The sequence below is a fragment of the Cupressus sempervirens genome, chromosome 3, assembly GCF_028749045.1.
Source record: "Cupressus sempervirens isolate cs-2001-9-10 chromosome 3, ASM2874904v1, whole genome shotgun sequence".
In the NCBI taxonomy this organism is placed as follows: domain Eukaryota; kingdom Viridiplantae; phylum Streptophyta; class Pinopsida; order Cupressales; family Cupressaceae; genus Cupressus; species Cupressus sempervirens.
Window position 1 is genome coordinate 1,046,423,418 of NC_143120.1, and position 12,980 is coordinate 1,046,436,397.

Below are 12,980 nucleotides of genomic sequence, written 5' to 3' on the forward strand. Positions count from 1 at the left end.
CTCAACTAGATAGGTGGCAAAATAAAAAATTGTGCTCATTCCAAACTCAAGGGTCTAAGCTATGATGAGGACAATGGAGCCTTGAATATATTCTTTCTTATCCATTCCAAATATCTTGCAGAGAGAAAAAAACAAATTCTAAGCCCTAGGATTAAAGTATTTTTTCATCAGAGGCTTTAGGGTGTTTGGTGTAACCAAAGGAAGTGACCCAATTTTAACAATATGTTGTTGCAATGGTCCTACCCTCAAGTATACCCTTTTTGCACCATACCTTGCCTAAAATTCTTCCATATCAATTTTCTAATGGACTACCTTGTTGGGGTTGAGCTTATATACTTCATTGATTAGGGCAAGTTAAACCCTAAAGAGGTTGTCTCCTGCATGGTTTTTTACAATTCTACTAATGGGGTCATATTTCTTGGCCATGTCAATTAACAAATCACTATCAAAGAGTACCCCAAGAACAACCAATTTTCTAATGTCAAATTCTCGTACATTGCTTAATGGGGTGTCCAAATTGCATTTAGAAAACCACTTTTTGAACAATTCCAAATCCCCCACTAAAACTTGTGCATCTCTTACCCAATTGACCCTATTATAGAAACCCTCACCTACAACCAACCTAGGGTTTTTATGCATGATTTCTCTACCTTTTGTTAATTCAGTCACAGATAGAGGTAATTGTTCAAGGAAATCATCATGAATGGATCTTTTAAGCTAATTCGTAAAGCCATAAAATTCTTTTCGTGGAGGCATTTTAATTTTCAACTTCACACAATTAAAATTTCTTGATTTTCAAAAGTCACAAACCACTTACTCACTGATTTTGACTTCCTTTTTTCTATGAATTCCTTTTTAGATTGTTGAAAACCTTGTAGAATCTCATGCCCTAGCTTTGAAAGCCCTTGTGCTCTAAATTTTTTTTGATTGTGCGGCTTAGTAATGATGAATTTGCAATTTAAACCATAGCATTAAGGTTGCATGAAGTAGCCCTAAATAACATTAATGTCTCTAATAGTCACTTTTGTGTCATGCCTCAAATTTGAATTTCATCCATTGATCACATAGTATCAAACAACCTTATTTGAAAATAAAAAGAAACTTTAAAGTTTTAAATTATTTGCCACGTGTCAAGCAAGTACTTCCCCTCTTTTTTTAAAGTTCATGCATCTTTACAATGCAGATCTTCCAAAGATCAATGATTGCAATACTTGGTGAATAATACCCTTTAAAAAGCAGCTCCACTAGCACATTCATTGCCAACCTAGTGAGCAACTATTTATTTGGTCAATTACTTCACTCCATTTCATTACTTTTTCCACTTTGGCGTGACTCAACAACTCTTCTTTACAACAAGTCCCACCTTGCCACATGGCGGAATGGCACTTCCCCACTTTATTTAAATGTTGAGCACTTTCTTACTAAAATAATGCACTACCCATTGATTTTGAAAAGATCAATGGTATACAACTTGTGTCTTTTGAACTACATGAAACATCCTTCATGGCATTATCTTGGACAAGTGTCACCAAGGCATTTCCCTACTTTGGTTAAAATCACTGTATATTCATCAAGCAGGTAAGCGCCATCTTTTGATCTTCCAAAGATCAACAATGCAACAAATTTGAAAGCAAAACAACCCCATTGGAATGAGCCAACCAATAAGATCGCATGAAAATGGAATGTGCACTAATAGGTACTGACAATTTTGAAAAAGATCTAATGAAGTACTAAAAAACTCAGACGAACTTTAGTCTTTGTGGTGAGGTCTAAACCCTCTGTCAGCAAGTGCCATGTGGCACAAAGGTGCTTTCTCATTTCACTTAGAAACTATGCATCTTCATATTTTAGGCATGCACTCACCGTCAATCTTGGAGAGATCAATGGTCAATAAAAAAACCCATCAATGTCAAGGTATTTCATAAAATTCTTTAAGAAAGATAACCATGGTTAGGGAAAGCTTAAAAAGGTTTATTCCATGGAAAATAAAATAATCTTTGTGAAAAGAAAACTTAGGGTAAGTGTGTCCTACATAATTTGAATTTGGAAATTATATTTTAACTACTTGTTGAAGGTTAGGGCATACACATGAGGGTTTATAAGACCTTTGGAAAATTTGAACTAGGGTTTCAATAGAGACTCACCAATTTTGGACTATAACCCTAAGGTTTTTCACTATGAAGAACAAATTATCATAAATGGTGAAAAACAAGGCCAACATCTTGTTCTCTGAAAGAGAAGCTTTTCAGCTTTGAGGAAAGATCTTGAAATAGAAGTCTACAAGTTGGGAAAGATCACTAAGAATCAAGGAATTGAAATACAACTCATTCTACATCAATTGAATGAAGTAAGAGAAGAAATAAAGAAATCTTTGAAGAGAAGGAAGGAAATTGCCATTGAGGAGAATGACACATAATACAAAGAGATGGACACTACTAAGCTATTTGCTAATGGAGACTCTAATGAATTTAAGGAAGTAGTTCCAGATCTAATAGAAAAGAACAAAGCCCAAGCTATGGAAATCAGAAATCTCAAGTTAGAGAAACAATCACAAGCCATACTACTATTTGAGGTAACTAAATAGAATAAGAAAGCCATGGAAGACAAAGCCATAATTGAAGAAGACAAAAGAATTTTTAGCAACATATTGGAGGAAAAATCATTAGAGCTAACCAAGATTTCCAATGTGCAATTGGATACTTTGATTCAAATGATGAATGCTAACTATGAATTGAATGTCAAGGACATTGAGATAACAACATTGAAATTGCAAAATGAGCAATTTCAAAGTGACCTAAAAAGGGAAAAGAAATTTTCTAAAAGTTTCAATAAATCTAATGAAGCCATCAAATACTTTGAGAAATTATTGAGATCCCCTAGATCCAATAATGACATGTCTAGACTGGGATACACAAGTACTGAAGAAGGAGAGTCATCCAAAAGTGTTGAAGAAAGGAGCAACAAATGTAAGAATTCCAAACTTACTTGTCATAATTGTGGTAAGAAAGGACATATTGCTAATGTGTGTAGGAGTAGAACTACAAATTGGAATGTCAAGCATAAGAACATGGTTCACTATCTTAAGTGCAACAAACAAGGCCATCAGGCACACAAATGTAGAACTAGGACCATGCACATACAAAGATTTGAAGGATATTGTTATAACTATCAGAAGTATGGACATGGATCTTTTGAGTGCATATCCAAACCCATGTGGTCATCAAATGAGCAAACAAAGGTAAGGATCCATGGCAACTCTTATAACTAGGATTACAATGCAAGGTATAGTTGTCATAATTGTTAAGAATATGGACATGTTCCTGAGAATTATATTAGGGCACACTTCAGAGGTGACTACAAAATGTGGTTGAGTCAAAACACATGTTTTAGTTGTTTGAAGACTGGTCACATCAGTCGGTATTTTCCAACAAAGTCAAAGGCACCAAGTTGTGAGTTTGATAAAGGCAAAGGCAAGGCAGATGCTAAAAATGTTAGAAACAAAATGAACAAGATATGGAAGAAAAAGGATGATTCTAGTATATCAAATGGAGAAGAGATCATTTCACCCAATGGTTTAGGTGATCACACCTCATCAAACTAAAGCAATCAAGAGGTATGTCAAACTAATATTCATAAGTTATATCATACATTAGTTCCAAAGGATTTAGTACTAAAAAGATTACATAAGCATGAATAAAGATTCAAGATGTTATTTGGAATCCAAGAAAAATCTTTAATTTTTTCATGTTACTGTCGAGCATGAAAAGTTTCCTATATGTGTGGAGTGAAATGCTAGAGTATGCCAAGCTAATGAACTGGCTAGTTGATGGAAAGCTTGTAATGGTTGTTGAGTAAATGAAATGTTAATGGATGTCAAGTGAGCCTGAAATTGGTTAATGTCAAGATTACAACTATGTAAGCACCCAACATTAATTGTAGTACTTCAAAGAGTATTTGATCAATTTCAACTCATTTTACATCATTTCAAAATCAAGAAAGAGCAAGAGGTGATTAGGAAATTCATCCAAAGCAATTGCAAAAGATTTGAGCAATGATTCAAATCATTTTGTCAAATCTTGCAAGGTATTTATCAAGTGCTAAGCTATGCTATTTATATTTTCATAAACCTTAGTTTTTCATAATGGAATCTAGTTCAAAGGGTGTAGAGGATAAGGAGGTTTTGAATGATCAACTAGTTAGTAAGGAGGTTAAGCAACCGATATTCAAAGCCATTGCAAACATTTCTTGCAAACAAGACCCCTCCAATGCATTATCCATGATACCACCAATTGTTTTAATGGTTCAAGATGTTAGGAAATGTTAAAATTGCAAAATTGGTAGTATTGGAGATTTGGAGATTAGGAAAGCATATGATAGACTTTGTGAGAATGGTGTACTTAGGGAAGAATTTAAAATTTTAGAGAAGAAAGGGTTAACACAAGCTCTAGATTTACCGAATGTGTTCAAAGATGAATGGATAAGAATTGTATTAAGCAGAATTCATGATAGTTTACTATGGTTAGAAAATGGGCCTATCAAAATAATCAAGAGGATAATCTAGAGAGTAATAGGGTATCCAACCCTAGATCGGCCTAAGACTCTAAGGAGCAACTCAAAAGAAGTTATTGAGAAAAACACAGGAGCCATGTGGAATAAGAGAGGAATGACTATTGATACCATCACATATCCATTAATATACTTTTCTATTAGGGTAATTGCACATAATTTCTGCCAATCTAGCAGATTAAATAGTGTGCCCTATATTGTAGTAGATGTGGGTTATAAGATTTTCAAGAAAATCACATATATGATATTGTAGAACTAAAACTATAGCAACTAATTAAGAACCTTGGAGCTATAAGAAAGACTAAGAGTGCTTAATGTAAATTTGGTTCTATTTTGATATGCATTTTCTTTTATGTTCAAAAAACATTTCCCACATTTGGCATAGTTGCATGGAAAAAAAATAGGTTAGTGGCAGTATAGATTGGTGAGTTCATTGAACAATTGGGTGAGAACTTTGAGTTAGTTATGACTAGATATTTTGAAGACTTTAAGCAGTCTATGAAAAAAAGATTGAGAATTCTATTATCACTAGTAGAGAAGCATTATGATGATATTTGTTTCCTAGTGGATATTGACTATACATTTGTTCAAGAAACAACTCCAAGGGTAAGATGGTTGAGACCATTAGGATATGAAATAAATGTAGATGAGGTCTTTGTAGCTATTATATCTTTACTAATAGAATAGATAGACAAAAATGCCAAGGCATTTGGAAATTATGAGATGGATAAATCCAAAATTATCATGGAATTGTACATTGCCTCTATTATAAAGAAGAAGGATAAGTTGGTGAAGAAATTGAAAGCTAATTTGATGAAGGTACCGAGCAAGAAAAGGAAGAAGAAGAAGACACCCAAACACAAGCACCACTTGTACTTACACAAGGAATGGGAGACAATCAGCTAGATGAGGAGACAAAAGTTGTTAAAGGTGTCGAGGGAGAAGAGGTTGAGGAAGAACCTACTCCCACTGATCAAGAGAAGAGAAAGGCCAAGGCACAACCTATAACAAGGGCTAAGAAAATTGCTAAATAAAGCCAACCCAAACCTGGGGCTAGTGTACATGTTACTACACAAAAGGCCAAGTAGAAAGCCAAACCAGCAGAGAAGGAAGGAGGAGCTTAGAAAAATTTGAGGAGGAAATACATTGCACAAGCTAAATCTGATGAAGAAATAACTGAATTGGATGACAATATCCAATTCAAAGTGGTGAGTCACAATCCAGAATCAGATCTTGAAAACCTATGTGAAAATGTTAAGAATAGTGCAGATTTGTTAGGATTTACTCATGTTGATTTTGATAATCTTGGTAAATTAGAAAAGAATCAAGTGGAGGATGATATATATGCCATGATGGAAAATTTTAAGAAAGCCCCACTAGAGATTGCTAACTCTATGCCAAAAAGCTTATATGAGAGAGTTAAGCAAAAATGGCATTATTGCTTGAACTTGGAAAGATAGATAAGGGAGACTTCACTTGCACAAGTCATGCCTAAACTTAGTAAGGCACAAATTGCTAAGGCTATGAAGAAATAGGATATTAGATTTGTTCCAAAATATAGAGCCTCTAGCATACTACAAAATAATATTAAAGATGTTGTGAAGAAGTCCACACAGATGTGGAAGATAACTTATGGGCTTGCTACAGTAAAAGAAGGTGAACAAGAGCCTATTGAGGTGAAAGATGATGAGGAATATAATAACAATGAAGATACTATTGATGAAGGTATAGAAGTGAATGTGGATGACCAAGAAATAGCTAAGGCAAAGCTACAACAAGAACAAAGTGTACAAGATACACAATTGCCTAATGTCAGTCCTCAACATGTAATAAGTGAGAATAATAAAACAATCATAGTAAAGGATTTTTCTAATCTAACTACTCATAATATCAATCCCCTTATAGATGAAGATCTCAAAAAGATACTAGAACAGTCTACACTACTGGCAAAACTATGTGATGATCTTGTATTGGTGAGTGTAGATGAAATGTAGAAACAAGTGACTTACACAACAAGGGAAGAGGTGAATACACAAGAACCATCTACCATCACCCCTTAAGTCACTAATGTACAACCTTTGGATAAAGTACTAGAGGCTACATCAAAAAATATTGATACAGTTGGAAAGGATACAGTGGAAACCTGAGCCACTACTAATACATAGAGTGAAATAGGTTAGATAGAAATATCTACATCTCTAGCACAAATACAAGATGAAAGTCAAAGCATTGTGGAACACAAGGATATGCCTAAAGATAATGAGTTAACACCATAGGTGAAGAAGAAAGTAGCAATTCAAGCCCTGGTAACTTTACCAAAATCTGGCACTCCTTCAAGTCATACTCTCCAAAATTTGAGCACAAATGCAACACCATTATAGATCTTAGTGTTGAGTCCAAGCTCATCAAAGGCTAAAGAAGTGATACAATATGGAGATGTAAGCCTTGATGAAAAGATTGTTCCCAAAGTATGATTATGACATAATGACAATTGATCATATGGGCATAGTCCAAGAAGCCCTAGCTAGAAAGAAGCATCAAGAACTATTCAAGAGGGAGCATAGATAGAAGTAGGCATTGCTTGATATTAAAGACATCTTTCTAGATGCATTTAGTATTCCTACTCTAGATGAGACCAAGCTACTCATTGAACAACTGACAACTATAGTGGAAAAGGTTAGTGATGCAAGCCTTGACACAAATGTTAAATTGTTAGAATGGTCTGAAATGAAATTTTAGAATAAAGTGAATGAGAAAATATTAGGTGACATAGCACTCACACAAGTTTCATTGGAAACAAAAGTAGAAAGTGTGAAGAAGGTACTTGAGAACATTTTCTCATTGTACACTAACTTGTGCAATCCAACACTCTTCACACAAGAGACAAGAAGTCACATTTTGAGTTTGGAAAATCAAATAAATACATCAATGGAAAGATTTCCTCTAACTCCATCTCAAAGTGAGAAGCACTTCAAAAATTTGCTACAAACTCAAAGTCAATTAGTTACATTATTAGTAGAAGAAGCCAACATAAGGGAAAAACTTATTAGCATCCAAACAACATTGACTCCACACATGAAAATTTTTCACAGGGACTTAAGCTACATAGAAACTCTTATGAAGAAAGACCCCAATCTTTCAACATTAGATAGCCTAGTCCACCTTGTTGTTGAGTTGGCCATCCAAATTAAGTCTTTGGATGTAGCATGTGAAAATTGGGATGCAGCTCTCAAGATTATACTGGAGGTCCATAAATCTTTCTTGGAAAAACACACTATAAGTGTATAGCCCATTGACATCACTTCCAAAAGGGGGAAATTGAGAAAAAGGGGGAGATAGAGAGGAGATAGAGAAAAAATGGGAGAATAAGAAATGGGGGAGCAAGCAAAAAATAGGACAAACAGCATGAAGTACACCATGAAGTCAAAGAGTATCAATTGAAGCATATCTACTCAGTAGGAATATAGAATTTTGAATAAAGAATAGACTTATCAACTCAAGGAGAGTTGTAAAATTTTGAGGTATAAGTTGTTACCTAATTTGAAATTTCAAAATTTTGTACATAAGCCAAATAAGAGATATGCTATGCTTGTAAGGATAAGGATATTAATGCATGACCAAGTTTTTTTGACACTCATGTGTTATTTACTTAGTTCATGTCGAACAAGTAGTACGATGAGCACAACATGTATACAATAAAGCATGTTGAGTCCATAGTGAGTGTTGAGCCACTCATGTGTCCAATCACTCAAGTGTCAAGAAGATAATGTATGCTGAGTGATTTAGGAGCTGAGGAAGAAGAACATGTTGAGTGATATAGATGTTGAGTCATAGTATACAAAATAGTATATGTCAAGCATCAGAGACTTCAGATGCAGAGTAGGATAGTTTTGACATAGTGTTTTGTAATGACACAAACTAATATTTAAACCATTTTTAAGTTGTCTTAAATATTGGATTACAATATTTTATAGATAAGGACAAATCTTAAGTTGGATTCTCAATGCAATTACATGCAGCCAATTAGTAAAGAGAGGGTTTAAGAAGAAAAATGAATGAATTACAATTGTCAATTTGTACCTAACCCTAAGTCACCTATGTCTTCTTAAGGAGGACAAACCCTAAAGTTTCTAAGGTGTATGAAGGAGTGAAGAGAAGAGTTTGTATGCACAAATAGAGCATTCATGGTGGCTAAGGAATTATGATCTAAGATTGCATTGCATAATCAATTAAAGGAGAGTAGAGGAAGAGAAGAGCATATAGTAGTGAGACATCTGATCAAGAAGGATTGAGAATATATCATTTTAGAGGTGATATGTCATCAAGAAACCAAGTGTTAACCGCAAGATCATTGTTGAATCATTCTAGTAGGTGAGTCAGTCAAATCTCTTAACAGAGTAGTTCTAATAGGTTGTATTGAAATCCTCTAATAAGGTACTTACTTAATTGTGATTTGAAGTCCTTTAGCAAGGCACCCTTCTAATAGGGTGTTAAAATCCTTTAATAGGGTGAGACCTAAAAATCTTTGTAAGCCTTTAATAGGGTAGACCTTTCATAGGGTAGATCATGTCTCATGATCAAAACATTGTAACCTTCATTAGATACATTTTATTATTGTAGTGGTGAAGATTTTTGGGTGTCATCCCCACCCCAGTTTTACCTTCTCATTGGAGGGTTTCTGAGTAATCATATCTGGTGTCATACATGTGTGAATGTTTACTTGTTTATGTGATTTAGATGTATATGTTTTACATGGTATTTTAGTTTACTTATTGAATGTATGAGATGGATGTGTGGTGAAATTTTTTATGGGTCAAAGTTTAAACTACTCATTCACCCCCCCTTAGAAGTTTACCTTTCCTAATTGCAATTCCAACAATCTCTTGACTTGTACTTGACAAAAGCTTCTTAAAGGCCTATGATCTATCAAGAAAAGAATAGGGATAGATTTTAAATATCATCAAGTTCTCATTTGTGAGCATAAGAATTTTGGAATGAGGATGGGGATTGTTGTGTTGTTATGGAAGTTCTTGTTCCGCCTTTATGGGATACATCTTTCTTCCTTTGTTTCAACTATTTCCTGATATGCCATGTTGGTGCACTTTCAAATGCTACAAGCTTCGATCATCTTTTTTTTTCATCGTGAGAGTAGATCACTCAATGTTTCCCTAAGTTTTGAGTTTTAGCTTTGGCCAATGTTGATGCCATTAAGAAGCATAGTGATCCTTGCAAGAGGTTTATAGTTTGATCTTCAAGATGCTCATAGGAATGAAAGGGGCTATAATCTATGGCAAGCATCAAGGCTTCTTATCATTCATGATGCATACAATAGGAAGTAAGTTTTCATCCATGAAAAAAAGAAAAGGGATGACTTAATGAAGAAGGATGCCTCCCTTCACCGCGACTTTTGAGTTTCAATTAGCATCAAAAGACCTAACTAAAGAACATCCACCATAATTTCTAATATATCAAAGTCTTCTATGAATATTTAAAAGGGAAGAGTAGAAATTGATGAGGATGAATCACTTTGATAGCTTATATAGTGATCCTAATTCTTACCACAAGCACAAGATTGATTTTATGGGTGGCTTTAGAGGAGGTGTTGACATCATGGTTGAAGGCACAGAGTAGAGGGAAAAGAATGAAAGACTTTAATCCCACATTCAACATGTGAAAAGGCTTACAACTATTTTTATGTGTAATCACTTAATATTATAGTGTCTTGAGTAGTCCACTTTTAGACAAAGCGGAAACTCTCACACACACGATCCCACCTAGCCAACTAGAAGGGAAGAGTAAAGACATTTTAAACTAACTTGCAGATGTGGCACAATGACATGGATCTGAGTGAAAATGCAAAAGATGCCATGTGGCAACCAAGGACCATATAGATAATCACAAGTGGTAGCTTGGAAACCATTCATAGAGTGACACATGGTGAATAGCTCAGAACTTGACACACTTCCTAAGGTAGTGACATGGTAAAGCAGGATGCATGGCAACTTCTTTCATTCCCACATTGATGTGGTAGTCTACTAACTAGGAATGTGTGAAAGTACCTTGCCACTATGTGGAGGTCGATAGTGACATGGTAGATTCTAGAAGTAGTTCATCAGATTGTGTCATGTGTCAAATTAGATAGCTAGCACATTCCTACATTATAAAGATGCATGGAAGTTAGAGAATGTGGGAAAGCACCTTTTTACCACATGGTAATGGGCCCCAATGGTAGATGAAATGGCAAGGGTAGACTTCCAAAAAATTAGAGGATGCCATGTGGTGATGAAGTGCTAGGGTGCCCAGTAGGTGATGATGTGGTGGTGACCGAATAGCAAGAGAGCCAATGAAATAGTGACATATGGAAACATTAGATGACAAGTGGAAGAATTGATGAACCAATTAAAGGGTGCTACATGGCACCCATGTGGAAGTGATCGATCATAACCCAACCAATCACGTGGTGACACATGTCACAGGTTAGTCAATAGAAGTTCGACCCAGATGTAGAATTGGAGGGAAAACAAAAGGCTATAAAATCAAATTTTAAAAAGCTTATTTTTCTTTCCACATACAAGGTCATTTAAATCAAAGATGATTATATTGTATAGTTTTCACGTTAGGAAAAACAAAATATTTGCAAGAAGATGTAGACCTGAAAGCCAATCTAGGAGCTTGATTTTCAAACTAATATTCTAGGCATCTTTAATAATAAAATATATGACTATCATATACTATCAGAACTGAGAGAAGATGAAATTTCCAATTTTGAAAAAAAAAATTGCACAAGGGGCACTATGTTGGAGTTATTTAGGGTTTTGTCCCAGTTACTAATTTTTCAACCACATTCAAGTATAATAGTTCAGAGTTGGTTTTTGGCAAAATGATGAACTAGGTGTGTGCTAGAGGTAATAAGGATGAAATTAGTGATGTTTTTTCAATCTCTCAATTAGCTTAGTAAATTATTTATCAACATTTCATATGCTAATCTGATATTTTATTAGAACAAGGGTTTTTCATCATTAGGAAGAGATATTTCCAAGTTTATTAAACATGTAATGATGAGATTCATATCAAATTTTGGTTGTAGAGACAAGAGAGATGCTTTGCAGCAGTAGGGGATGGAGATTCAAGTGGACACATATCATTTCTACATCAAATCTAGCTTCTTCTTCCTTTCCTATATCTTTCTCTTTCTCTCTCATTATAAGGGTTCTAGTTTTGGAGAAAAAAAATCATTGATGTAATACTAGGGTTGGTTCTAGTTTGTCTGTGATGCCATAAGGTTGGATCTAGAACTATGATTCCACCATTTCTTCAGCATTTTTTCTCTGTTATGAACAACATTGTTGTAGTTTCTTGTAAGAAACTAGTTAATACAGTCATTTTTTGTGTATATTCTAACTTTTGGCATATACTATGATGTATTGATTTCAAGGAAATTAATAAGAAAGCCTCAAAGTTTTAGTCTAAAATTTGTCTCCAGCTTCATGGGTTTGTAATTCTCTATTGATATATGCATAAGGTGAATATTATCTAGTTGTAGCTTGGCTTTGAAGTTGTATGCCATTTTATGTTTTGCTAGTGGGTAAAGGACTTGAGTAAATTGCTTGATATACATTGATAGAATTGTAAGGATCGTGGGAGGATGTGATAAGCATGAATTTCATTTTGAAGATAGATGTCTATTTACAAGGTGAATGGATAGATCAGATATCTGAATATATGAGTATATCTCAGATATTCATGTATATGTTTTGACTTAGCTTGTGCCCAATGGATAGGGGACTAATCAACTTAGGGAATGCATGTTTGTATTGTTCATACTTGGTTTATGCTAATATTCAACATCATTTATCAAGTCTCTTCCCTTTCATATTGAAGAGCTAAAAAGGAGTTACCCTCACTTGTCTTATCTAGTCCATAGGTTGTGTTATTAGCTATTCTATGCCTGTGTTGTATGTATAAGCATTAGAAGAAATAAGGGTTTTATCTTCTTTGTTTAGATTTAGTTGTATGCTTTTAACATTGGTACCATATGAAGAATCGATAGGTCCACCCACTTAGGTTTTGTGAAGCCTAAAGTAGAAGAAGGGTCTAGCCTTATAGTTGGCCTAGTGTCTGAAAGGGTATGTTGTAGATGGGAAGTAGTTGCCCCTAAATGTATCTTTTTCTCATTGGGATATTTGAAATATGATGTTTTAAAAGACCAACATACATATCAATGAAAATCCAATGGATGAGAAGGTTATATACAAAGTGAACCACAAAGAATGGAACAGATCATACTAAGGGTGGCCCTAGAGCTTATACTTTATAAGTGGAATTGGATAAACTACCCACTTGACCTTAAAAAAACAACTGCATGGAGAGATATTTCAAAATAAGATCAAACTATTTCCTTAGAGCATTTCATC

The 12,980-nt window shown here is 34.6% G+C and overlaps 1 pseudogene; it reads left to right on the forward strand.

Moving 5' to 3' along the window:
• The first annotated feature begins 6,182 nt into the window (after positions 1–6,182).
• Positions 6,183–12,980, forward strand: part of LOC149570320 (protein XAP5 CIRCADIAN TIMEKEEPER-like) — a 98,333-nt pseudogene continuing 91,535 nt past the window's right edge.